Source organism: Armigeres subalbatus, chromosome 3, assembly GCF_024139115.2.
Source record: "Armigeres subalbatus isolate Guangzhou_Male chromosome 3, GZ_Asu_2, whole genome shotgun sequence".
In the NCBI taxonomy this organism is placed as follows: Eukaryota; Metazoa; Arthropoda; class Insecta; order Diptera; family Culicidae; genus Armigeres; species Armigeres subalbatus.
The window spans coordinates 302,034,707-302,060,799 of NC_085141.1; positions in this window are offsets into that span (position 1 = coordinate 302,034,707).

Sequence of the window (26,093 nt, forward strand, 5' to 3'; positions counted from 1 at the left end):
TCAGGATGCTGTCGAAGCCTGGAGCCTTCATGTTCTTCGATGACTTGTTAAAGGCCGTCAATTCACCAGCTGAGATCTCCAACTCCTCTGAGAAGTCGTTGGGAATCAAATGGATGTTGTTGGCATGCTCGTTGACGGCTCATTCGTGTGGACTGACGATGTTCTGCCCAAGATGGTGTGAGCTGACAAAGTGACAACCTATTTCAGCGACCTTCTATGCAGGAGTTATCAAGCGATCTTTAGAGTCATTATTGTCTAGTGGGATCAAAGGTGGAATGGTCGAGGCTTGGATTTTAGTATTTTGGTCATAGCATAATCTGGGAGAGTGCGGGTTTTATTCGAGAAATCGTTATTTTTGAGGTCCCGCATTCTGGCCTCGATAACTTTTGTGATTCGATTGCAGCGTGCCTCAAGCTCAGGCAGTCCAGTACGCTGAAACTGCCTGCAAGTGACATTCCGCAATTGAATCAAATCTTTGGTGAGTGTATCGATGTTTAAGGAGTTGCTTACCTGCCGAGCCGTCAGACATGCTGTTTTCTGGCCACCGAGATTGCCTCTTCGATGGCGCACAGCTGGCGGTCGATACTTTCTGGCGTCTCTGGACGCACCTCGTAATCGATGGTGTTGTCGACGCACTGCTGGAACCGCTGCCAGTTCACTCGATGGTAGTTTCGCCGTAGCTGCTGGTGCTGATTGACCGAGGAGCCTACTTCCGCCGCCACCGGATAGTGATCCGAACTGAGCTCCTGGTAGACGGCCGGCTGCGAGACGTGGTCGTTCATGTTGGCAATGTATAGGAGCCGATGTTCTGATGTATAGGTCGAGGGTTGCGTGGACGCCGGACCGACTTAGCCAAGGGGGGGAATCCGCGCTCAAGATCGTGTAGTGGCCTTTCTCCATGTCGTTGTTCCAGATGGTGCCGTTTCGATTGCCGCGACTGTTGCCCCAGGCTTGATGTTTGGCATTCAGGTCGCTAGCAATGATATACTGGCTTTGCCTCCGCGTAAGCTTGACGTACCTCCGAAGAGCAGCCGATGATCCATCGCCGGCTTTGGCTTGCGTTGGACAGTACGCCGCGATAAGCGCGATTTTGCCGACAGAAGTGGTGATTTCGACACCGATGGCCTCGATGACACTGAGCTGGAAGCTTGAAAGCAGACGACAGTTGATGTTGTAGCGAAGAGCGATAGCCACACCACCTCCCCTGGTCGGCCGGTCGAGTCGCACGATGCGGAAGTCCGGGATGTTGACTTTCACCTCCGGTTTTAAGTGCGTTTCGGTGATGAACGCCACGTCTATTTCTTTCTCCTCAAGGAAATCCTTCAGCTCAATTGTTTTGCTCTTTAGCGAGCAAGCGTTCCAGTTGGTAAGGCCCACCCTAGCAGCCATTTTCAATGATGAACATGCCAAGAGTGAAGACCTGGTCAAAACGGGTTTTGCAGCCGCACAGCCGAATGGCGAGCTGGTATTCGAAAAGCCCACCAAACCTCGCCCTACATAAAATCGGAAACATTTACCACCGTTTCCCGATTCATCGCTATCATTCAACATCATCGATTGGTAGGTAAACAAACCAAACTGCACAATTCGAAACGTCGTGGTGTTAGTGCTTGATAGCGATTGTTTGCATCTGTCATCCCAGCAGTGCTGCTAGTTTGCTTGCTTTCCGGATCCGAATACGTTGTGTTAAAAGATATTTTAGTTACAAAATACAAGGTGCGGCAGAAAATAATGCGAAAATGTTTAAACTTGAATATTGGGTTAATTCGCGTAGCTAATGACTAATTTCTGTTGAAAGTATATTTGTTTATGTTTACTTTCAAATGCCGCACCGAGAGATTGCAATTGTTTTATTGCAAATTTGTAAAAATGTACGCAGAAGATGTGATTACTAGTTTGCTGCTCGCCCAGAAGACGCTGAATGAGATTGCTATGGTGGTAGGATGTCTTTTGACCACAGTTTATTGCCTTAAAATGTTTCTGCATGATGGGCCTAAACAGCAAAAGTCGGGAAGTGGATCAAATCGGCTCGTGGTAAATTGCTCGCTAGCTGGTGCGTTCCACCAGAAAACTTGCCAAGGAAGTCAAAATTTCTGAGAAATCCATCGAGAACCACTTTATCGCGGACCGGGTATAGTAACTACGAATGACTCGTTCAAAAAAATTGCTTTCTTTGTTGATGAAGGAAAAAATTATAATCTTATTCTTCGACGTGAAAAGATTTTCAGTATCGATGCTGCCGCCAACGGCCGGTTCATTTCACCGAAGAAAATTGCGGATATTCTGGAGAAACTGAAGTTTAAATACAAAACAAATCCGGTTGGTGTCATGATGGTTGACTTGGTGGCGTCCAACGGTTTGAAACTGCCACCTGTTTTCTTTGATGTTGGGCTCAAAAACAATACTGAATTGTATATCGGTATTTTAAAGGACCAAGTGCTTCCCTGGGTGAAGGCCAAATTCTTCGAGGATCAAAACGTTGTCCTACAGCATGATGGAGTGCCATGTCACACGTCCAATCGACCCAACAATGGCTGAAGAACAAGGTTTGTAGGCCCCTAGCAGTCCGGATCTAAATCCGTTAGGTTTTACGATTGGGGCGTATGTTGAAGCATGAGCCTGCAAACCATCGCATCCTTGTGCGAAGACCCTAACATCAGCCATAACATGCATATGGCGGTGGATGTCAGAGGAGTAGGCTCGAAAGGCGTGTCCTAGCTCCGGCGTCGTCTTGAGGATATCATTAATAAAAATAAAGCACACATTCAGTAAATTTATTTGAAAGGACCTTATAATGATAACTGAACTCGAAAATGTTGAAATTATAGATATTGGAGCAGTTCAAATGGGATTTGAAAGAAATTGAATCAATTTTCGCATTATTTTCTGCCGCACCCTGGAAAGATTGTAGCTTGAGTTTTCTTAAACTTATGGAAGAATGCATAAAAAAAAAGCGAAGTTGGCTGTGATCGAAAGTGGACGCATTTTTTCTGTCAAAGATGTTTCTCTTCTCTTTTAATTTTTCGTTTAGTGTGATTTATGATAGTTTTTCATACGAAGAAAATGCTCTGGGGAAATTTGTCTTTTGCGTATGCAAACCTAATCAAGCAACAAGAAATTTCACAAGCACTATCCTGGAAGAAGATTTTCGGAATCATTGCCAGCTTTCCGATGAAAAAATGCCTCCCAAGCTTGCGTGTGGACCTGTAGATATGAAGCCAATTCAACAAGTATTCTCAAGATTGGAATCAAGACTCGTGCAGTTGCAGTTGATGTATCTTCTGAGGCTTTCCGTTGTGTTTGTTCAAGTGTTCGGACTTTCGCTCAAATCCTTAAGTATAATTTTATTTGTACTTTTTGCACATACTTTTGTAGGGATGGTAGTATACAGTTCAGATGCAATTGTAATCAAAAGTTTTGAGTCCTTGTCAACTATTTGGTTTACAGTGATTCAAAGATTCGAAAGGCAGAGCTTCTTCTCAATGGTCCTGGTCATAAGATGAGTTCATATCATCTGATTTGTTTTCAAAATATGATTGCGTCTTTGTATATGCGTGCTTTGGCCTTAGCGACGAGGTCGCCTTCAACGTCTCGTACTTGCAAAGCACTGCAGATGGCGTTATTGTTGAGATCAGGGTTTGTATCTGGAGGGCTGCAATCGGCTGATGGAATAGAATGGAATGGTTCTGACTCATTTTATAACCAGCAGTGAAGATGTTTTTCGACTTTTTCCTCAGCTCAGATGATAATTTCCTTTAATTCATTTTACATTTTCCATACTATTACAACAAGGGCATACAAGTTTTATTCAGAATCTCAAAACTCTATTCATTATGCCAAGATTCTATAATTCTAATAAGAACCGTAACACAATGTCCTTAATATTCCTTTGCCTGAATTATACAGTTTTGGCTTAAAATGCAAGTTTTCATTTTAAATCTACAGTCTTTAATATCTTTGGGTTCCTTTTGGTATTCTAGAATTTATTGTTATATTTTGGTATTTAACCCTCTCAGGACGATTTTTTTACATGGATTTAACGTACATATTTAGGGGTTTCCACTCGATCTTGCCAAAACTAGTATAGAAAGAACTAAAAAGTCGTACTTTTTTCGGGTGTCATAGGCCAAACTGCTCTGAAGTACATATCCTCGAAAGTATCAAAATCATGTCAAGAAACAAAATGTCCTAAGACATGATATTACGGAGTTTTGAAACGACCCGATCAACCAAGTCCTGAACGATGTATCCGTGCATCGCTAAGCATCCAAGCAGGTCCATTGAGCCAATGCGATTTCATTTATTACTTTCAAGACCTTCCATGAGTCGATGTTCTAACATACGATATCGACTGAAATAAAAATTCAGCCTAGAAAATTTTAAAAAATTTCCATAACAATTAGGAAATTTCAAATAAGAAATCATGGAATTAGCAATAAAAAAATATCAAATTTTCTACAAATAATGCAAAATTTCCATAAACAATTAAGAATTTTCCACAAAACAAAAATAAATTAACACTTTTAAAACCAAAAATTACAAACATAAAAGAAGAATTTTCCATAAAGAAATCAAAATGTTCCACGGAAAAAATACAAACATTCCATAAATAAATCAATATTAGAAAAAAAACCCAGATTAATCCACCTAGCGGTGATGGTGCCTTTCTCGTTCGTTCAAAAGGTTTGGAAAAATCTCAAATAACACCAATATGTGGATTGCTCTTATTTTTCATATTTGTTTATATGCATAAAAAAAATTCTCGCCAAACGCAATTTGCAAACAAATCGGATGAGCATAAGAGCAAAAAATGGCATTTTGTTTAGTAGTTTTAAAATTAGTATTTTCGCCATAACTTTTGACCCAATTGTACGATCCGGCCAAGTTTCTTTAGGAAACAATGGGACAAGATTCTGCGTCGAATGCAATCTGATGCGAGCGACCTGAGAAGCACACATATTGCACATCAATCACAGTAACTTATATATGACCGGATTCAGTCACAATATGGTTACTGCAACCAGATTTGTTGAAATTGTGTTGCTTGGGGAATAGATGAAGTATAAGTGCTAAGAAAGTGAGCTAGACTTTTTTGAACTCTTTTCCACAATAAATAGTAATTTGACCATAACATCTAAGCCCATAGTCCGATCTGCCTAATTTTCAATAAGAAAATATGAGACATTCTGCGTCGAATGCAAAATGAAAAATGAGTGACATTTTTTTAGCGATTTTTTTTATAAAAAACCCAGATTAATCCACCTAGCGGTGATGGTGCCTTTCTCGACCTTCGTAAAATGTGTGTGCTTGAAAAAAGATGAGCTAGTGGCTAGGAGTAAAAAAGACAAATTTCTTTGTCCGTTCTATGAAAATCAGATTATTTATGGCAAAGATATTGTAGATCCAGTTGAAAACCGAAAATCATATTTTGTCCCATTTCCAGATGTCGCAACTGCATCGCGAGTGGTGCCCGACTATGGCACAGTTGCGCACTACTCGCGATGCAGTTGCAACATCCGGAAATGCGATTTCGCGGGACCTCGGTTCGGTTTTCAGCTTGATCTACAATATGCTAATAAGAATTTCGACATTTTTGTTTCCTTTTCCAATCTTTTTGACGTACATAACCCTGTTTTATTTCACCCAGTCATATATTTTAAGGATATCACTTTTGGATGTTAGTTGAACTGAAGCTCCGACTACACAAAAAGAAAACGAAAATGTCATTCCCATCACGCGAGCGGAGGGCAATATTTGTTATGTAATAAATCTCATGACCGTCTTTCCGCCAAACTCCCGTATGAAGTGGGAGAGACAGAGACATCATCTCAGTTCGTCGAGCTGAATCGATTGGTATATAACACTATGGGTCTCCAGGCCTTCTGTAAAAGTTTGGTTTTTGGAGCGAACATACAGCCTTTTCGTATAAAAAGGCTAAAATGGTGTTTCGGCCATAACTTCCGATCCCATAGTCCGATCTAGCCAATTTTCAATAGGAAACAATGGGACAGGATTCTGCGTCGAATGCAACTTGTTGCGTGTGAATCGATTAAGGTTAGGTGTCCGAAAATAGGTGACATTTTTTGTGATTTTTATGAAAAAAGGTATTTTGGTCATAACTTTCGATCCCATAGTCCGACCTGTCCAATTTTCAATAGGAAATAATGGGAAAGGATTTTGCGTCGAATGCAATTTATTGCGAGCAAATCGGTTGAGAATAAGTGCCTGAAAAATGAGTGACATTTCTTACGCAATATTTTCGTATGAATTTGTATTTTGGCCATAACTCTCGATCCCATAGTCCGATCTGGCCAATTTCAAATAGGAAACAATGGGACAGGATTCTGCGTCGAATGCAACTTGTTGCGAGCAAATCGGTTGAGGATAAGTGCCCGAAAAATGAGTGACATTTTTTACACGATTTTTTCGTATGATTTTGTGTTTTGGCCATAACTTTTGATCCCATAGTCCGATCTGGCCAATTTCAAATAGGAATCAATGGGACAGGATTCTGCGTCAAATGCAACTTGTTGCGAGCAAATCGGTTGATTATAAGTGCCCGAAAAATGAGTGACATTTTTTACGCGATTTTTTCGTAGGAATTTGTATTTTGGCCATAATTTTCGACCCCATAGTCCGATCTGGCCAATTTCAAATAGGAAACAATGGGACAGGATTCTGCGTCGAATGCAACTTGTTGCGAGCAAATCGGTTGAGGATAAGTGCCCGAAAAATGAGTGACATTTTTTACGCGATTTTTTCGTATGACTTTGTATTTTGGCCATAACTTTCGATCCCATAGTCCGATCTGGCCAATTTCAAATAGGAATCAATGGGACAGGATTTTTCGTCGAATGCAACTTGTTGCGAGCAAATCGGTTGAGGATAAGTGTCCGAAAAATGAGTGACATTTTTTACGCGATTTTTTCAAATGAATTTGTATTTTGGCCATAACTCTCGATCCCATAGTTCGATCTGGCCAATTTCAAATAGGAAACAATGGGACAGGATTCTGCGTCGAATGCAACTTGTTGCGAGCAAATCGGTTGAGGATAAGTGCCCGAAAAATGAGTGACATTTTGTTGAGTAGTTTTGCGCACACACACACACACACACATACACACACACATACACACACACACACACACACACACACAGACATCACCTCGATTCGTCGAACTGAGTCGATTGGTATATAACACTATGGGTCTCCGGGCCTTCTATAAAAAGTTTGTTTTTGGAGCGATCATATAGCCTTTACCGTATACTTAGTAAACGAGAAAGGCAAAAAATGGTAAAATATTCGATCCCATAGTCCGATATGGCCAATTTTCAAAAGGAAATAACGGGATAGGATTCTGCGTCGATTGCAACTTGTTGTGAGCAAATCGATTGAGGATAAGTGCCCGGAAAATGAGTGACATTTTTTACGCGATTTTTTCAAATGAATTTGTATTTTGACCATAACTCTCGATCCCATAGTTCGATCTGGCCAATATCAAATAGGAAACAATGGGACAGGATTCTGCGTCGAATGCAACTTGTTGCGAGCAAATCGGTTGAGGATAAGTGCCCGAAAAATGAATGACATTTTTTACGCGATTTTTTCGTAGGAATTTGTATTTTGGCCATAATTTTCGACCCCATAGTCCGATCTGGCCAATTTCAAATAGGAAACAATGGGACAGGATTCTGCGTCGAATGCAACTTGTTGCGAGCAAATCGGTTGAGGATAAGTGCCCGAAAAATGAGTGACATTTTTACGTGATTTTTTCGTATGAATTTGTATTTTGGCCATAACTCTCGATCCCATAGTTCGATCTGGCCAATTTCAAATAGGAAATAATAGGACAAGATTCTGCGTCGAATGCAATTTGTTGCGAGCAATCGGTTGAGGCTGAGTGCCCGAAAAATGAGTGACATTTTTTACGCGATTTTTTCGTATGAATTTGTATTCTGGCCATAGCTTCTGATCCCATAGTTCGATCTGGCCAATTTCAAATAGGAAATAATGGGACAGGATTCTGCGTCGAATGCAATTTGTTGCGAGCAATCGGTTGAGAATAAGTTCCCGAAAATGAGTGACATTTTTACGCGATTTTTCGTATGCTTTTGTATCTTGGCCATATCTTCTGATCCCATAGTTCGATCTGGCCAATTTCAAATAGGAAACAATAAGACAGGATTTTGCATCGAAAGCAACTTGTTGCGAGCAAATCGGTTGAGAATAATTTCCCGAAAAATGAGTGACATTTTTTACGCGATTTTTTCGTATGAATTTGTATTTTGGCCATAACTTCTGATCCCATAGTCCGATCTGACCAATTTCAAATAGGAAACAACGGGACAGGATTCCACGTCGAATGCAACTTGTTGTGAGCAAATCGATTGAGGATAAGTGCCCGGAAAATGAGTGACATTTTTTACGCGATTTTTTCGTATGAATTTGTATTTTGACCATAACTTCTGATCCCATAGTCCGATCTGACCAATTTCAAATAGGAAACAATGGGACAGGATTCTGCGTCGAATGCAACTTGTTGCGAGCAAATCGGTTGAGGCTAAGTGCCCGAAAAATGAGTGACATTTTTTACGCGATTTTTTCGTATGAATTTGTATTTTGGCCATAACTTCTGATCCCATAGTTCGATCTGGCCAATTTCAAATAGGAAACAATGGGACAGGATTCTGCGTCGAATGCAACTTGTTTGCGAGCAAATCAGTTGAGGATAAGTGCCCGAAAAATGAGTGACATTTTTGAGTAGTTTTGCACACACACACACACACACACACACACACACACACACACACACACACACACACACACACACACACACACACACACACACACACACACACACACACACACACACACACACACACACACACACACACACACACACACACACACACACACACACACAGAGGCATGTGTTTGCAAGCAGGCCCTATCACAGCGACCGTGCGCCGCTCAAAGCACACAAGCCCAACAGGTGTGCCAACCGGCACATCAGGATTGATGCCAGTAAGATCCTGATTATGGTATACTGGTCACGGCAAACGACATTGGACGATTCTCGGTTTTTGGATAGGATTAGGCGTATATGGGCTGACAGTCGAGCTATTCTGTTTCCTGAGTAAGAAAGAGTGACATCTTTTTGAAATGGCAAGCAGGCTAATGGTTCGTCTGCCTCCGTCCCGGTAAACAACCTGGCAGGCCTCCGGTAACGCTCAACACTTGTCCCCTATACCGGTGGGTAGTAGGTTCAGATGCACCATTCCTGATTTACGCCGATCCGGCTCTGAACACGGTGTTATAAGGCACCGGAGTCACCCCTTGCATGGACCTCTCACTGTTACAAAGGCACCCATGGGATCACAAGAGGCGACTATCTACAACAGGAAGAGATAACGGCCCGGAGGGGGACCCTTTACATGGAAACAAATTCTACAATCAACGAAGGAGCAGGCGGTGCGAATGTTTTCGCAAAGAGTGGGAGGCTGCAGCGATCTCCAGTGATGGCGCAGGCAGCAGTAGCAAGTACCAGCAGTATGGCCAAGGCTGCTGAGAACCAGGCAGGCCAACAGGAGCTAGGATCCGGAAATAGGGTGTCCACCCCAAAATCGGAAAGTAGTGCTATTCAGGAGGATCTACAATTTGGGAGGTCCAACCTGATGGAGGTGCGGAAGCGAGTCAACGAGCTCTATGACTTCGTGAAGGACAAGCACAATGTTCACACGAAGATCAAGCTTCTAGTGACGAGCATCAAGTCCGCCGTTAAATCTGCTGAGCACGAACAGAACGCGCTCAAAAGAAGAGCGGAAGCAGCTGAAAAAGCACTGAAAGATGCAGCGGAGCATACAACAGTCGAGGCACTGCAAACACCAATGAGCTCCCGAAATACTCGCACGGAGAAGCGAAGCAGGGACTCTCCAGGAGAGCAGGGAATCGAAGAAGCAGCGGAACGTGCAAGATAGTGCTAGCGTACTGAAGGAAGGCGTCAAGAACGGTGATTGGCAAACCGTGGAAAGTCAGCGAGAGAAGAGAAAGAAGCAGAAGGAGTACGTGGAAAGAAGAAGGAGCAGAAGAAGAAAGAAAAACATCGCTCTTCTCGTGAGCGGGTCAAAGGGGACGCCTTGATAGTCGAAGTGAGCGACAAGACGACATACGCAGCGATATTACGGAAGGTGAGAGAAGACCCGGTGCTCAAGGACTTGGGTGAAAAAGTGGTGAGGACTAGGCGTACTCAGAAGGGGGAATTGCTGTTCGAGCTGAAGAAGGATCCCACGGTCAAGAGCTCGGCCTTCCGGGAGCTCATTGCCAATTCCTTAGGTAGTGAAGGAAACGTAAGGGCTTTAACGCAGGAGGCCGTGGTCGAATGCAGAGACCTGGACGAGATCACCACGATAGACGAACTGAGGGATGCACTGATCTCACAATGCATGCTGGGCGAAGTTCAGATGACCATTCGGTTGAGGAAAGCGTACGGTGGTACACAAATAGCAACGATACGACTACCGGTAGATGCCGCCAACAAAATGGTGGAGGTGGCCAAGGTGAAGGTCGGATGGTCTATGTGTCCGTTGAGACTCACCCCTCGAATCACCAAACAGATGGAGCGATGCTTCAAATGTATGGCATTTGGACACCAGGCGCGAAACTGCAGTGGCCCAGACAGATCCGGTCTTTGTAGGAAATGTGGTGGAGAAGGACACGTTGCTAGGGACTGCACGAAGCAACCAAGATGCCTGCTCTGCAAACCGGAGGATGGAAACGACCACATGACGGGTGGCTTTCAATGCCCTGCCTACAAGAAGGCGATGGCGGGCCGAGATTAATGGAGATCATCCAGTTGAATCTCAACCATTGCGACACCGCACAGCAGCTGTTGTGGCAGTCGACAACAGAAGCAATGTGCGACGTGGCAATTATTGCTGAGCCGTATCGGATTCCTTCTGACAACGGCAACTGGGTGGCGGATGCTACGGGGATTGCGGCTATCCAAGTGATGGGCAGATTTCCTATCCAAGAGGTGGTAGACAGTTCAAGCGAGGGTTTCGTAATCGCCAAAATTAACGGGATCTTTGTGTGTAGCTGTTACGCACCCCCAAGGTGGACTTTGGAGCAGTATAACCGGATGCTGGACTCACTCACGGAGAAGCTGATCGGCCGAAATCCAGTGATCATCGGAGGCGATTTCAATGCTTGGGCAGTGGATTAGGGAAGCAGACTGACTAACGCCAGAGGTTACAGTTTGCTGGAGGCGCTGGCTAAGCTGGAAGTAAGATTGTGCAACGAAGGTACCGTTAGTACATTCCGCAGAGATGGCAGGGAGTCCATCATCGATGTCACGTTCTGCAGTCCGTCGATGGCGAGGAACATGAACTGGAGAGTTTGTGAAGAATATACCCATAGCGATCACCAGGCGATCCGATATAGTGTTGGAACGCGAACGCCGACGGTACGACGGGAGACAAGGTCTAGTTGGCGAAGATGGAAGACGAAGGACTTCGATAAGGATCTTTTATCGAAGCACTTCGAGTGAACAGCGACGCTACAAACCTTGACGCAGACCAACTGACGGAAACGCTAGCGAGGGCTTGCGATGCGACGATGCCGAGGAAATTGGAGCCAACGAATAGCCGACGGCCAAGTTACTGGTGGAACGAAAATCTTGCTAACCTTCGCGCTGCCTGTCTCAGAGCTAGGAGACACGTTCAGAGGGCACGGTCTGAAATGGTCAGAGAGGAGCGAAAGATAGTTTTCCGTGAAGCTAGAGCGGCATTCAAACGGGCGATCCAAATCAGCAAGTCTAACTGCTTCAAGGAGTTGTGCCAGGAAGCTGACGCTGATCCTTGGGGTAACGCTTATCGAGTTGTGACAAAGAAGATCAGGGGTCCAGCGACGTCAGCCGAAATGTGTCCAGACAAGCTGAAGATCATCGTGGACGGTCTTTTCCCGCAGCATGGTTCTACGACGTGGCCGCGTACGCCGTACGAAGATGAAGACCGAGTAACCGCTGCAGGTATGCAAGTCACCAATGACGAGCTATTATCAGTGGCGAAAGGTTTGAAGTTGAAAAAAGCTCCGGGTCCGGATGGAATTCCAAATGTGGCTCTAAAATCCGCGATTTTGGCGTTCCCGGATCTGTTCAGGATGGTGCTGCAGAAGTGTTTAGTAGACGGTAATTTTCCGGACACGTGGAAGATCCAGAAACTGGTGCTGCTGCCGAAACCAGGAAAACCGCCGGGGAATCCAGCATCGTATAGGCCCATATGTCTGCTGGATACACTGGGAAAGGATTATCCTCAATAGGTCAATGCAGCTCACGGAGGGCGAGACTGGCTTATCGGATAAGCAGTTCGGATTCCGCAAAGGCAGAATCGACTGTGGATGCAATCAGGACAGTCATTGAAGATGCAGAGAGGGCGTCCAAGAAGAACAGGAGCGGCAATCGGTTCTGCGCGGTAGTGACGATTGACGTCAAAACGCGTTCAATAGTGCCAGCTGGGAGGCCATCGCCGCAGCGCTGCATGGAATGCGAATCCCCGACTTCCTGTGTAAGATCCTTAGGAGCTACTTCCTGAACCGGATTCTGGTTTACGACACGAACTCGGGGCAGAAGTCGATCAGGGTTACGGCGGGCGTTCCACAAGGGTCCATACTAGGCCCGACGTTATGGAATGTGATGTACAACGGGGTGCTGATGCTGAAGTTGCCCAAAGGTGTAAAGATTTACGGATTCGCGGATGATGTCGTCCTAACGATAACCGGTGAGTCACTGGAGGAGGTGGAAATGCTGGTGGCGGAAGCGACCGACGCAGTAGAAACCTGGATGAATGGAGTCAAGCTGCAGCTGGCTCATCACAAAACGGAAGTGATGCTGGTCAGCAACTGCAAAGTAATCCAGCGGATGCAGATTACCATTGGAGGGCACGACATCCCGTCGGTGCGGACTCTGAGACATCTAGGTGTGATGATTGATGACCGGTTGAACTTCAACACCCACGTGGACTATTCCTGTGAAAAGGCGGCTCAAATGATCAATGCGTTAGCAAGGATCATGCCGAACGTCGGCGGTCCGAAAGGCAGCAGTAGGCGTCTTCTTGCGTCAGTATCATCCTCGATACTAAGGTACGGAGTTCCAGCCTGGGGAGCTGCGCTCAAGACGAAACGTAACCGGAGGAAGCTGAATAGCGTGTTTCGTTTAATGGCCATTCGAGTCGCGAGTGCGTACCGAACTATTTCGTCGGAGGCAGTTTGCGTTATCGCAGGGATGATTCCAGTCTGCATAACCCTAGCAGAGGACATCGAGTGCTACCAACGGAGGGATACCAGAAATGTGAGGAAGGCGGTGAGACTGGACTCTATGGTGAAGTGGCAGCAGGAGTGGGACAATGCGGATAATGGAAGGTGGACCCATCGGCTCATCCCCAATGTGTCGACGTGGGTGAACAGGGAGCATGGTGAGGTGAACTTTTACCTCACACAGTTCCTGTCCGGACACGGTTGTTTCCGCCAATATTTGCACCGGTGTGGCCATGCGTCATCGCCATTCTGCCCGGCGTGTATCGACGTAGAGGAGACTCCAGAGCACGTGATATTCGACTGCCTGAGGTTTGCGGAGGCACGTAGGAGAATGCCTGCCATAAGGGCGGACAACATCGCAGAGCGAATGTGTCGCGATGAAGGTACGTGGCATGCGGTAACCAGAGTCGTGACACAAATAATGTCAGAGCTGCAGCGTCGATGGAGAAGGGACCAGCAAGTAAGCGTCGGTTTGGAGCAAAATCCAGCACAGTGAGCAGTGTTGGGTCTCGAGTCGTCGGGCGCCAGCGAACCGGAAGTCTTCTGCCAACCGGAATCGTCGGACCGACCTCGGCACTCGAACCGTCAACCTGCTGAAGAAAGAAGAAAGAAGAAGGAAGTGCTTCGGGTATGTAGGGCACCGCCAGTGCGGACGTTATCCACCACCGGAACTGTCGGACCACCTCTGCAACCCGAAGACGAAGTCGGCGCAATGCGCGAAAGCGTCCCCTGCGATAGCCGCCGGTAGTCGGGGCACCATCAGTGCGGAAGTTTCCTTCACCGGAACTAGTGGACCACCCTCGACGCCGGGGGAAGTCAGGAGGATTCGAGTGAGGAAGTTTGCGGCACAACCGCCGAGGGATCGAGACGTAGCAGTGGATCTCAGCAAGCCAGTCGGCGAACTAGCCTAAGCTAGGGGCCGGAATTTTAGAAGAAGTGCATGAGCACAGCCCCCCCCGAAGTAGTCGCAGCATCCAGTGGTCCCGGGGGGATCGAGGCAAGGAGGATAAGGGACCCGGTTTATCCGGGAGGCACATTTTTAGCAGGTCGGGAGGAGCCCATCCCTGTTCGCCTTCGAGCATAGTGTGGATGCTCGAGGTGTCTGTCGCGCAGATTTTTGATGGCCTTTAACCCTTGCAAAAAAAAAAAAAAAAACACACACACACAGAGGCTGAACACGGGAAGTGCATGAGCACAGCCCCCCTCCGAAGTATTGACATCCAGTAAGTCCCGGGGGGGAACAGGGCATGTGAAGAGAGGGTAACTCAAGTAACCTTCTGTTACTTGAGTGGGTTTAGTGGGTCCGGCGGGCCGGCCTTCTGTCGACCGCGCCAACCCCACTCCCTGAGTGATAATTTCCGGTGTCTGTATGCAGATTTGCCTTCATCCCTCTATAAAAAAAAAAAAAAAAAAAAAAAAAAAGCACACACACACACACACACATCACCTCGATTCGTCGAACTGAGTCGATTGGTATATAACACTATGGGTCTCCGGGCCTTCTATAAAAAGTTTGTTTTTGGAGCGATCATATAGCCTTTACCGTATACTTAGTATACGAGAAAGGCAAAAAGTATTTTGGCCATTACTTCAAATCCCATAGTTCGAATCGACCAATTTTCAATACGAAACAATGGGACAAGATTCTGCGTCGAATGCATCTTGTTGCAGGCAAATCGGCTAAAAGTAAGTGCCTAAAAAATGAGTGAGAATTTTTCTCGTCAACAAATGTATTTTGGCCATTACTTCGAATCCCATAGTTCGATTCGACCAATTTTCAATACGAAACAATGGGACAGGATTTCGCGTCGAACGAAACTTGTTGCGAGCAAAACGGTTAAGGATAAGTGCCTGAAAAATGAGTGAGAATTTTGTACGTGTTTATCATGTGAAAAATTAGATTTTGGCCATAACTTCGAAATCCATAGTCCGATCTGTCCAATTTTCAATACGAAACAATGGGACAAGATTCTACGTTGAATGAAACTTGTTGCGAGTAAATCAGCTAAGAGTAAGTGTCTAAAAAGTGAGTGAGATTTTTTGTTGTATAAAAATATATTTTGGCCATAACTCCGAAGCCCATAGTCCGATTCGGCCAATTTTTAATACGAAACAATGGGATAAGATTTCGCGTCGAATGCAACTTGTTGCGAGGAAATCGGTTAAGCATAAGTGCCTAAAAAATGAGTGAGAATTTTGTACGTGTTTCTCATGTGAAAAAGTGGATTTTGGCCATAACTTCGAAACCCATAGTCCGATCTGTCCAATTTTCAATACGAAACAATGGGACATGATTCTGCGTTGAATGAAACTTGTTGCGAGTAAATCAGCTAAGAGTAAGTGTCTAAAAAGTGAGTGAGAATTTTTGTTGTGAAAAAATATATTTTGGCCATAACTCCGAAGCCCATAGTCCGATTCGGCCAATTTTCAATACGAAACAATGGGACAAAATTCCGCGTCGAATGCAACTTGTTGCGAGCAAATCGGTTAATGATAAGTGCCTGAAAAATGAGTGAGATTATTTTGCGCACACACATACACACACACATACACACACACATACACACACACATACACACAGACATCACTTCAATTCGTCGAGCTGAGTCGATCGGTATATAACACTATGGGTCTCCGGGACTCCTATAAAAAGTTCGTTTTTGGAGCGAACATATAGCCTTTACGTATACTTTGTATACGAGAAAGGCAAAAATATTACAAAAAAAAAATTACAAAATTTTCAACAAAATAAATATTTTTTTAACCAAAAATTAAAACCTTTCCATGAAAAAATCAATAATGAGCATTGAAAAAAAGGAAATTTTCTATCAAAGAATATGAAAAAGCAATAAAACTAAGCATTTTTCCATAGATCAACCCTTCTTTAAAAGCGTTTGAAGTTCATGAAAATTTTATCAATTTGGTTGCTTTGCTTTCTTATTTTCTTATTTTAGCACCGCACTCTAGATCAATTTCCGTGCGTTTGTTCTCTTTTCCCCAACAGCTGACCAAAAATTGTATTTTAATGACTTTTTACATTTCCCCGTTAAATTCACTAACTTAAATTCACTAACTTGTATATACAAACATTGCGAATCCCAAAACGAATCGATTAGGGGAGAATCTTGCAAATCGGTCAACCGGTTCGCGAGTTAAATCGTCAAGAAGGAAATCTCAACTCATATTTATTATATAGAGATTATGTGTAGAAAAAAATATTTATTTTGTGAAAAATTTTGTAATTGTTCATTGCTAATATTGATTTATTCATGAAAATTTTGTATTTTTTTCGTGGAACATTTTGATTTCTTTATGGAAAATTCTTATTTTACAAATGCAGTTTTTGCTTTCAAAAGTGCTAATTTATTATTGTTGAAATTTTTTTCGGAATTTACGCTGGAGTTGATTTGTTTTTTTTTCATTAACAATTTGTAGCAAAATTTCCAAGCAAAATTTTTCACAGAGAATTGTTCAAAAATCATTCGGAATGCCAGCACTTTATCAGGATTGTATGAAGTAAAGTCAAAGTTTTTACAGGCAATTTCTTTACTGGATTTTTCCTGAATATCCACAAGAAATTATTTTGAAGTTTTTTTGGATTATTGTAAAAACATGAACATTTTTCAAAATTGTAGCTGCAGACCGCTAATGCAAAAGTGTCAGCGGCGCGATGCCAAAAACCAATTGTGGCGGTGGCGCGGCGGATTTTTTCTTTATATTTTCCCATTTTTCCTTTCAAATTTTTTTTGTGGGAATTGAGACTGAATCGCAACCTGTTTTTTCGTTTATTTTTTTATGGAAATGGGCTAAGGCTAAGATGGTCAAATAACGCAAATACGCATCGACGTTGCGACCGACGCTGCGTTACCGGTTATTTTCGATGCACACCTACGTCTTTTTAACGCTGAGTTGAAAAGACGCTACGTGGGCATCGGCGCTAAGATGCGCTTTGCGTTTAATGATTTGTATTTTTACACTGCTATTGTTATTCACCAAAAGTTTTTCGTGTAAAAAAAACCACGTGGTTCGAGAGCAACACCCCCCTCCCCCCATGTGGCTTATCGTGGTCATTTTGCAACCCCCCCCCCTCCCCCCATATATGACCACATGGTTTCTGGACGGCCCCTAGCTTCGGTTCCCTTTGTTCTGCTGTCCGAACAGTGATGGTAAATGTCATGTGGTTGCTATTACTAATTTGTTAATAACTTTGTTATGTACAATTCGGATTTTTTTTTATTGACATATAATGCTTAAAAGATCCTACAACTTTGCCACACAGGTCATTGTTCTAAATACACAGTATGAGGCATGCCAACGAATTTAAAAAAAATCCATAGAATGTCACGACATTAATGTCATTTGACACTAATTTGGCTCTCACGGCGCCAATTTCAGTTTTAGAGCAATAACCTATTAGAAAAAGTTTTAGTATCCTTTGAGGGCCTCATATTTATATAAAACAAACGATTGTACATTACTTGTGAAAAAAGTTATTAACAAATGGATCCCATGACATCGATATTACATTTCCCGTCATTGTGTCCGAAACATGTTGGGTACCGAACTGTCAAATCGTATGTATTTTTCCTTCATTGACATATAGCGCCCTATCTTCGCCAGCAAAAAAATGGACAGCGACGATAGCGTCAATCTTTATATTGTAACTAAAATATCTTTTGTTCTGTTATCTACAAATAGAGTATCTCCACCTGCCGTTGCTATTCAAGTTGCAATGGAAATCTGCAATAGCTGCGCTGTCCAAATGTCAACTCAGGAAGTTGTATGTGGCGGTTTTTGTAATGCGACTTTCCATTACAAATGTGCCAACATTCCAGATGTGTTATACAAGGAAACAGCAGGCCACTAATCAACGTTTTGGATGTGCTCTGGGTGTCGTGACATTATAGTGAATGCTTGGTTTAGAAACACTCTGAAATCCATGAATGCTGCGACCAAAGAAGTGAATGATGTTTATCAAAAGCTTGTTGAAGATCTGAAAACGGAGATAAAGGACAGCCCAATGGCAGAACTAAGGCTAGAGATCCAAGGAGGCGTCAATAATCTCCTGCTCCGAATCGGTTTCAGTTTTCCAGCCGACCTGCTTTGAAGAGAACTTGAGACGAGAAGGTTTTGACGGTACCCGATAGACCATCAAAAGTTCTTCGCGTCACAAGCCAATCTGCCAGCGCTTCAGCGGATCTCGATGAAAACCCGGAGACTAAGTTTTGGGTTTATTTGACGAAAATCTCACCCGAAGCTACCGAAGATGACGTTGTGAATCTTGCCAAGTGCTGCTTGAATACCCAGCAAAGAGTTGGTGCCGAGGGGACGACCGTTTGCTACGCTGACATTCATCTCCTTCAAGGTGGGGGTGAAGCTGAACTTGAAAACAAAAGACATGGATCCCTCCACCTAGTGCGAAGACGAATGAGGTATTTGGTAAGGGTGTTGCTTACCTGACGAGCCGTTGGAACATGCTGCTCTCTGGCCACCGAGATTGCTTCTTTAATGCGCACAGCTGGCGGTCTATACTTTTGGCGTCTCCGGACGCACCCCGTAGTCAATGGTGGTGTCATCGCACTGCTGGAACCACTGCCAGTTTACTCGATGGTAGTATCTTCTGGAGAGTTGGTGACGGTTGATCGACGAACCGATTTCGGCCACCACCGGAGAGTGATCCGAGCTGAGCTCCTGGTAGGTACACGATCGGTTTTGAGATGTGATCGTCCATGTTGGTTATGTACAGGTCTAACGTTGCGTGGACTCCGGACCAACTCAGCCGAGTGGGGGATCTGGGCTCAGGATCGTGAAGTGACCTTCCTCCATGTCGTTGCTCCAGATGGCACCGTTTCGATTGCCGTGACTGTTGCCTCAGGCTTGATGCTGCGCTTTCAGGACACCGGCAATTATGTAAGCCGCGTAAGCTTGACAATGTTCCTTCGAAAGGCGACCGATGTATTTCCGTATAAACTGATATGGTTGGGTTTGTCACGGCGACGATGCATCGGGTAATAGTGATGGTCTTTTGTACTTGCTTTGGCTGAAATTGTGTTAAGAGTATCAGGGCATCAAATAGAACCGAATAAGAGGGCGGCCCATAAAAAAAATTGAAAAAAGTTTTTCACATACTAATTTGAGCCACCCTACTAGTCATCAACACGTCGAAAACGAAGTACATGATAGGAAGAGGCTCAAGAGAAGGCAGCGAGAGCCACCCACCACGAGTTTATATCGGTGATGATGAAATCGAGGTGGTTGAAGAATCCGTGTACTTGGGATTATTGGTTACCGCAGCATCGTGAAGAAAATCGTACTTTTGACTCCGAAAAACGCTACAACGAATGGAGTTCACCGCCGAACTAAGCTGACTATCAACAAAATGTTCATTAGAAGGGTAGTCCTTTACGGACACGAGACATGGACGATGCTCGTGAAGAACCAACGCGCACTTGAAGTTTACGAAAGGAAAGTGCTGCGTACCATCTATGGTGGGGTGCATATGGCGGGCGGTACGTCTTCTTCTTCATTGGCATTACATTTCATTATGCATTTCCACAGTTATATTAACTGCGAGGTTTCTAAGCCAAGTGACCATTTCTGCATTCGTATAGGGACACGGCAGGTATTTTCGTCTGTTCGTCATAGTCTCGAAAACCAATAAAAAAAGACGCTTTTTTGTAAAGCTCATACGTACCAAATCGTAAGCTCAGGAGAAACGTTCTACTATAGTGGAGTTCTAGCAAATGTACGTTGCTTTCGTTGGTTTTAGCCCCTACGACGAAGGACGGAAATATCTGCCGTGTCCCTATCATGAGACTAACACGATTATTCTTTTATGCTCAGGGAAGTCGACACAATTTCCAATCCGAAAATTGCCTAGACCGGCACCGGGATTCGAACCCAGCCAACCTCAGCATGGTCTTGCTTTGTAGCCGCGCATTTTACCGCACGGCTAAGGAGGGAGAGCGGTGCGTAGAAAAGGCAAATGAACCACGAGTTGCATCAGCTGTTGGGAGAACCATCCATCGGTCACACCGCGAACATCGGACTACTACGGTGGGACGAGCACGTAGCCAGAATGTCGGACCCGTAACCCGGTAAAAATGGTTCTGAACAACAATCCGTTGTGCGCAGTGAACAAGATGGATGGATCAGGTGGAAGACGTTGTTGGCGACGTCTGAGAAAGTAATAATAAACGATCTCTCACTGCGGTGATCCAGATAGTTGATAGGTAGGTGGGTCACAGATTTTCTGCAGGAATCAGTTATTAAGCCGTGAGGACGTATATTTTGTAACCGGCGGGTAACAAATAATAAATAATTTAGAATCATGATTACGGGAAAATAGGGTAACCCATTGTAAAGTTGATTCACGAGCTCCAACGGTCGTTTTATATTGATGCGCATGGGGCGTGAGGCGCACCAGCGCACAGGGTGGGATGAAATCTTTTGGGTGCCGAGTTGGTGACGAGATGCACTGATCTTGACGGATTGAAGAGGAGAAAAGGCGATTGTCGGTTTTGGGCGGGAAGGTGTTGGTGAACGCTTGGTGTGGAGTTGATGTGAACTTGCGAATCGTGAAGCATCAAAGGAAGAACATGCATTTTTCTGTCCGAAAAGAAGCACGTTTTGGGTACGATTTGTAACGTTTTACGTGTTTTCGATAAATTTTAATTAAGTCAAAACAGTAATTTATGACGTTTTTGAATTTTTTTTTGTATGTCGATTACGAGTGTCTTGTTTGTGTCTTGACTAAATTATTATCCAAATTGAAATTGATCATGTACTGTTGTAGTGTTCTCATGTGCTCGTTTTTTGTCGACTCACCAAAGGCGCGCACTCTTTGTCTCCATTTCAAATTTATTTGGCGTAAATTTAAAATAATTAACGACTTTTCAAAGGATGAGTTTCTTTATAAAATTCAGACAGCCAGCTGGTGATTAGAAGTGTTTTCGAGTAGCTACGAAATTTTCCAGTATTTTAAATTGAGTTTGGCTAGTTTGACTAATATATTACCTATAGGCAGGGAATCATTTTTTTTGGAATGCGCCTGCGAAACAAGCGACAAAAGAGAACCAACGACAAAGCTTTGTTTTTGTCGGAGATAATAATGACAAAGATCCGAAAAAATTTGTCAGCAACAAAAAAGAAGACAATCTTGTTGCTAACTTTTCATTCCGTTATTTTGCACTATTTCTCAAGCAAATTTCGGTTTTATGCTATCATAGTTTCTGCTTTTATGGAAATATTCGAGAATCGAACAATGATTACAAAATTAGCAGCGTATTTTCGGAAATATCAGAGCAAGCAAGGCAAATGATTCTTGTCATATTGTGTTCAATTTCTGATAAAGGTTTGTCGTTTGTCGTGTGTGTTTGATAAAGGTTTTGCGTTTGTCAGTAACAAACTCTGTTGATGACAAAGAGTATATTGTTATGGAACGTACACACGGTCAAGCAGTTCGACCAACATTGACTCCACCTCCCGTTTATTCAAACATTCATCAATTTTTATCAACACCGACACGAACAATCAATTTATTCGACCAACAATATCACACACGAACGACCGAAGCACCAACTCGAGCACCAACCATCAAAAAATATATGGGGGTTTGTGCAACTTCACTACAAATGCTCAAACATGTTCGGCGAACCTTGACTCCACCCCCGACAACTCAAACCAAAATCAAACCGTTTTAATTTTTCCCAACCGAGCCGCCAACTGTCAAATGGTTGTTCGAACAACTTCACACACGTTCCAACAAAGCAGCAACCGAAGCGTTTTCTTGGGGGTGGAGTCAATGTTCGTCGAACTGCTTGACTGGTGTGTACGTAGCATTAGGCGTTGCTCGAATATTGATTCCCTGCCTATAGGTAAAGTGTGATTGGAGTGAATTATTCTGCGTCTATTTTAATCAAATTTCTAAAATTAAAAGTTAACGTAGCAGACGTCATTTTTTATTACGTATATTTTTAAATTCCGCGAACACCGCACAATGGGGAAATCCGATTTCAAAGGTGGAAAAAATTGATAACTTTCACTGCGAACAACTTACAGAAGAGATCTTGAGCTTACTCGAAAGGGAATTTTGCAAAGAATGCTGTTTCATGGACGTGGAACGCTTCTGTATGTAGTTATTGAGCTCGTTTTGCCCTAATGCCCCATATATCACGAGTTTCCAAGCTATTTGTCATTTTATCTTTAAGTCATTGTTCTAAAATTGTGTTTATCTCTTCACTGTGGATCCATAGAAGGGCACTAAATATATTTTGTTGGTATAAGTTGGAAATTTAAGGGATTTTGGGGTCAAATAAGCATCAAAGTGCATTTTATGTGCTATTTTCATATATTCTGTAAAAAATAGTAATATTTACAGATAAGTGTTGATATTATTGTCCCAAAGTGTAGAACAGATATTGACAAATATTTGCTGAACGAAAATTAATTAAATAAATCGTTTCACAAATGTTTTATTTGCTTATTTGTTGAGTAAAAAACGATTTTTAAAAACTTTTGAATAGCAACGATGCCAAACATTTCCAAACCATACCCGATAGCACTACTAGACAAGAATAGTCATATGTTATGAGTCTTGATGTGATCATAGATAGGAGGTGATGGGAGATACTCTTTTTTCTTACCTTTTTGCCCAAATTCCCCTATAAAATAATAAAGCTCAATGATTTCGAGCAAGGAAATGATGTAGTAATGTTAATTTAGTCGATATTTCCCAATGATATAATGAAAATAACAAATAATCATATAATTCATTAAAAATATTGAAATATAGGGGATTTAGGGGTCATACAGCTCATTTAATGTAATTTTTTATTCAAAATAGGATAACATTTTTCACAGACGACACACATAGAAGGTTAAGGGCTTATTCGAAAGGGAGTTTTCCAAGAAATTCAGTGAGAAATGTTTTATAGACGTGAGACACTTCTGTATGTAGTTATTAAGCTCGTTTTGCCCCAATGTCGCATACATCACAGTTTATCATATTTTTCGTGCTTTTATCTTCCAAGTATTGTACTAAAGATGTGTTCTCCTCTTCATTATAGATCCATACATAGCACTATACATATTTTGTTGGTAAAAGTTGGAAATTTAAGGGATTTTGGGGTCAAATAACTATTAAATTGCACTTAACGTGAACTTTTCATGTATTCTGTAAAAAATAATAAAAATATTAGTATTCTCCCAAAATGTTCTGCAGATATTGATAAATGTTTGCGAAACAATAACTAATGAAGTCAGTGTCGCAAGTGTTTTGTTTTGTGATTTATTGGGTAAAACACGATTTTTTAAATGCTTCTTAAAAGTGCCGATGCCAATCATTCCCAAACCATACCCGTTTGCACAACTAGATAAGAGTAAATATGTTAGTCGATGTGACAATAGATAGGAGTAAATAGGAAATATTCTTTTCTAATGACGTTTCACACAAATTCCCCTTATAAAATAATATAGCTCAATGATTCTGGGTTAAGAAATGATGGAGTAACATTGATGCTGTAGATTTCGCCAAAATTGACCATATTTAAAGCTACTTCAATATTTACATGTTTTTAAACCACCGTATATTAGCCCTTAATGATCATTTGACGTAATATAGTGCAAATGATTTCTTAGGTATTGTTATTGTTTACAGAATACATGAAAAGTTCACGTTAGGTGCAATTTAATACTTATTTGACCCCAAAATCCCTTAAATTTCCAACTTTTACCAACAAAATATGTATAGTGCTATGTATGGATCTATAATGAAGAGGAGAACACATCTTTAGTACAATACTTGGAAGATAAAAGCACGAAAAATATGATAAACTTTGATGTATGCGACATTGGGGCAAAACGAGCTTAATAACTACATACAGAAGTGTCTCACGTCTATGAAACATTTCTCACTGAATTTCTTGGAAAACTCCCTTTCGAATAAGCCCTTAATCTTCTATGTGTGTCGTCTGTGAAAAATGTTATCCTATTTTGAATAAAAAATTACATTAAATAAGCTATATGACCCTATAAATCCCCTATAATTCAATATTTTTAATGAATTATATGATTATTTGTTATTTTCATTATATCATTGGGAAATATCGACTAAATTAACATTACTACATCATTTCCTTGCTCGAAATCATTGAGCTTTATTATTTTATAGGGGAATTTGGCCAAAAAGGTAAGAAAAAAGATTATCTCCCATCACCTCCTATCTATGATCACATCAAGACTCATAACATATGACTATTCTTGTCTAGTAGTGCTATCGGGTATGGTTTGGAAATGTTTGGCATCGTTGCTATTCAAAAGTTTTTAAAAATCGTTTTTTACTCAACAAATAACCAAATAAAACATTTGTGAAACGAATTATTTCATTAATTTTCGTTCAGTAAACATTTGTCAATATCTGTTCTACACTTTGGGACAATAATATCAACACTTATCTGTAAATATTACTATTTTTTACAGAATATATGAAAATAGCACATAAAATGCACTTTGATGCTTATTTGACCCCAAAATTCCTTAAATTTCCAACTTTTACCAACAAAATATATTTAGTGCCCTTCTATGGATCCACAGTGAAGAGATAAACACAATTTTAGAACAATGTCTTAAAGATAAAATGACAAATAGTTTGGAAACTCGCGATATATGGGGCATTAGGGCAAAACGAGCTCAATAACTACATACCGAAGCGTTCCACGTCCATGAAACAGCACTCACTGAATTCTTTGCAAAATTCCCTTTCGAATAAGCTCTTGATCTCTTCTGTAAGTTGTTCGTGAAGAAAGTTATCAATTTTTTCCACCTTTGAAATCGGATTTCCCCATTGTGCACCGTGTTAGCTAGTGACACGTACAAAAAGGTAAAACGAATTGTAATGTTAAATGTAAAGTGTTTGTTAATTAAACGAATTCGCGTCGGACTTTTCCAGCGCATTGCGCTTTTTGGTACGGGCTGGATTTTGTGTATTCAATCGGAGTCAGGTACGGGAATACGTGTTGCGTCTACAGAGCCTGCCATTTCGTCCAACGGACATCGAGAGCTCGACCTCCATCGCTGCGCGCCAATCTGCAGCATCTGCGGCAAAGCCAATCGGCCGCCATCGCCACAACCTGGTCGGAGGACATCGTCGCCATCTTCTCGGCGGAGTACTTTCAGCGCATCAGTGCATCGAGAAGCAAAAACCTGCGCAGGTATGTGAGCTTGTTGTTTCATGGCCATGATTATGCTCTTTTTCTCCATTCCGTACCGTTAAAAATAGTCCAACCCGAATAGTAGAATAAATGTTGTGTAGTAATTCGAAGTAAGCTTGAGTTTTTAATTTGTATTGCGTTTCACGGGGCTTGGAAAATTCACTCTTATTATTAGTTGGCCATTGCTACCGTTTTCTCGAGTTCACTTCGGAGATTGCTTTTCGTTTACAGTACAGCGGGTTGAACGAGTTCAGGTAGGTGGGGAAAAATAGAGTATTCTAGGCGTAAGTAATTTTGGAGCCAGCGACCGTTCGAGAGTCCCCAGAGGTAAAGGGTCTGTAAAAGTCGGGCAAATAGAGAGCACGACCGGTGGTCTCTCTTCGAGAGTGTCGCTTAAGCCACCGTGTTTTAAAATCACCTCGAGAACAATTCGCGAACGGTTACAGATTGAGTGGAGCTATGGTGAGTTTTCTTGGTCATCTAACTTCCAACCAGAAGATTTCGGGGCTGTTTTGGCCAACCGAGCCTCGAGTGGGCCGTTGAAGACAAAGTTCCGGTACATCTGAAGTGTGAGT